Source organism: Orycteropus afer, unplaced genomic scaffold, assembly GCF_000298275.1.
Source record: "Orycteropus afer afer isolate SDZICR_OR568_19922 unplaced genomic scaffold, OryAfe1.0 scaffold00023, whole genome shotgun sequence".
NCBI classification, from domain to species: Eukaryota; Metazoa; Chordata; class Mammalia; order Tubulidentata; family Orycteropodidae; genus Orycteropus; species Orycteropus afer.
This window is the reverse complement of record NW_006921610.1, coordinates 19,859,168-19,862,368: the sequence shown is the minus strand read 5'-3', so window position 1 is coordinate 19,862,368 and position 3,201 is coordinate 19,859,168. Positions and strand designations below refer to the sequence as shown.

At 36.1% G+C, this 3,201-nt stretch overlaps 1 pseudogene; it reads left to right on the top strand.

Annotated features, from left to right (window-relative positions):
- Window positions 1-2,855: 2,855 nt before the first annotated feature.
- Window positions 2,856-2,947, top strand: LOC122152258 (annotated as a pseudogene).
- The last annotated feature ends 254 nt before the right edge of the window (window positions 2,948-3,201 follow it).

Sequence of the window (3,201 nt, the reverse complement as noted above, 5' to 3'; positions counted from 1 at the left end):
TCAATGTCACTGAATTGTACACATAGAAACTATTCAACTGATGTGTGTTTTGTTGTATACTTATATATTTCTTCATTTGTAAAATGTAGGAATAATGCCAACTTTTTAAATTATTGTGAGTTTTAAATGAACTAAGTATATGGTATATAAGCAAAAAACAAACTCACTGCCATTGAGTCTATTCCAACTTATAGTGACCTCCATTGGATTTCCAAGGCTGTAAATTTTTACAGAAGTAGATTGCCCCATTTTCCTTCCACAGAACTACTGGTGGATTTAAACCACTGTCCTTCTGGTTAGCAGACAAATAATGCCTTATACATTATGGCACCAGAGCTCCTTATATAGAATATGGTAGGTGATATTTGAAGAGCCCTGCTGGGAGCTCTGGTGGTGTAGTGAGTAAGACATTTGACTGCTTCAAATGAAAATGAGAGGAACAGTTCTGAGAAGGGTCATGCTAGTCTGAGAAGCATGAGAGTGTAGCAGAAAACAAAACAATAGATGTGTAAAAAGCACGTTAAAGAAAGGAGAGTAATGAGCTGGCCATTATCAAAGGAATAAGAGGCAAAAGAATGAATGTGCTTCCTAAATTGGATTGTAAAATGTAGGAATAATGCCAACTTTTTGAGTTATTGTGAGTTCTCCTTCAGCCACTCCACTGAAGGAAGATTGAGCAATCTACTTCCGTAGTGAATCGCCTGGGAAATCCAAGGAGAGGCCACTGTAAGTCAGATCCGACTTGATGTCAGTAAGTCTGGTTGGTTTGGTTCTGCTAGTGCAATAGTTAAGTGCTTGTCTGCTAACCTATAGGTCTAAGTTTGAGCTCACTAGCTGCTTTGCAGGAGAAAAGACCTGTTGCCTTGCTTCTGTAAAGATTTCAGCCGACGGAACTCTTTGAGACAGATCTACTTGGGGCAGTTCTATTCCGTCCTGTGGGGTCATGATGAGTCAGAATTAACTTGCGACACACAATAACAATAACAGCTGATGTCTAAACTATTACTATCATTCTTACAATACAATTTAGAAAGCACATTCATTCCTTTGCCTCTTATTTCTTTGATAATGGCCAGCTCATTACTATCCTTTCTTTAATGGGCTTTTTACACATCTTTTGTTTTGTTTTCTGCTACACCTTCATGCGTCTCAGACTAGCACGACTTTTCTCAGAACTGTTCCTCTCATTTTCATCAACAGCTTTCTTCTGTGAGTTACCAAGTTCTTAGGTGCCCTTGATCATCTGGTCACACTTGGTTTAACAATAAGAATCTGATTCATGTTTAACCTCTCACCTAAACCTATTGTAAAAAAATATGTATTATGTGTTTTATTTATTTATTTATTTATGTATTTATTATGCTTTAGGTGCAAGTTTACAGAGCAGAATTTGTTTTACATTCAACATTTCATGTACATTTAGTTTCACTCCCCCATTTACCATCCCCAACCCTAACCCGCTCTCCTCTCCTCCCTGCCCAGTAACACTGCTCCCATGCCCCTCACAGTTATGCACTCCTGTGTGTCCTGCATTTCCTCTATGTTGTAAAATATTTTAATATTTCATCCTGCATTTCCTCTATATTGTAAAATATTTTAATATTTCATCCTGTGTTCCAGGTAAAACTTTTTTTTTTTTTTTAGGGTGCTGAGTTATGAACCTAGAAGTATTCTTTACATTTAATAAGCATTAAAAAATATTTGTAAATGGAAGCTAGAAAAGATTTCATAAGTAGAGTTAAAAGGAGTAGGAAATATGCTTTAGGATTAAGCAATTGGCTGTATTTGGTTATCTTCTATTCTTCTGCACAGTCTGCAACTTTGTAGTCATTTGTTTTAACTAAAAGACCTACATTTTGTCTCCTATCCAAGTAATATGTGAGTCACATTTGCACTAATAATGCTTAAGATTGAGTTGCACCATATATACTATGTGATAAACAAGAAAGGAGCTGCTTTATCCAAACAATAACTCAACCTCTTGTAATATTAGGCAAAAATGACATGAAATTTGCAGACAAGAAATTGAAGACACAAGGAAATAATGGTGTCAAGAGGAATTTCTCTCTAAATCTCTGATTTTTGGCTAACTGACTAAAAAAAATTGCCTTGGTGATAAATTTGCAAAGGTAAAAAAGGAGCCTGAAGTCAATGAGAAATATGAATAGGGTTGTGGTTTGGTAGCGAATTTATTAGGACTGATTGGTAACTTTGTCTTTGGCAATTGATCAGTGTTTTCTAGTTTCCCACAATCTGCTTGTCCAGCCGTCCACGGACTCCTGCTGACGTCGGCTGTCTCCGTTTTCTCTCCCATCTGTTGTTTTTTATTTTTACTCCTTAATTATGAAACTAGGTCCAGGAAAAATGGAAATTTTTGTAATGTTCTATAACTACAGAGTTCATCATCATTACATGAAAGAGCGGTCATTAATGTGGGTGCAAGAACACTGGGCAAAGATTCAGGTGACCAGGGTTTTTATTCCTGCTCTATCACCATGTAGTTAAGTAACCTTGATCAACCATCTATTTCTATTACTCTGTGATTTCACTACTTAAAGAAGATAGTTTAGTGCAGATTACAGATGAAACAAAATATTAGTATTAGTTTCTTAAGAAATTTACTAAAATAATCTACTACAAACAGACTTTTTTTTTTTTTTTTTTTTAAGTAATCTCCCTACACAAATACTGGATTAAGTGAGATCAGGCAAAAAATAATGTCAGTTTTTTAAAAACTCATAAATGCTATGCCATCTGCTAATAATTTACCAAACTTTTTTTTCAGTTAGTTTAAAATCACAAAAGAAGTACAGTAGAAAATTTAAGCTTATTTAGAATAATTGTATACCTTTTCTGTGTTGTATGAAAGGAGAGAAGGTTAGCACTCCCTTTGACAAGGATGGAAGAGGGCCTTGGGCCTTACAACACACATGAAAAAACTCATTGCCATCCAGTTGGATCCAACTCATAGTGACTCCTCCTTGGTTTCCGAGGCGATATCACTATGGAAGTAGATCGCCCAATTTTCCTTCTGAGTGGCTGGTAGGTTTGCGCCACCACTCCTCTGGTTAGCAGTCAAATGCCTTAGGCACTACACCACCAGAGCTGCCTACAACTCACATACACATACCTTTTTGTCTTAATTGACACTCTCCTCAAATGAAGCACAAGTTCAACATGTAGATTTTAAGTATATATAAG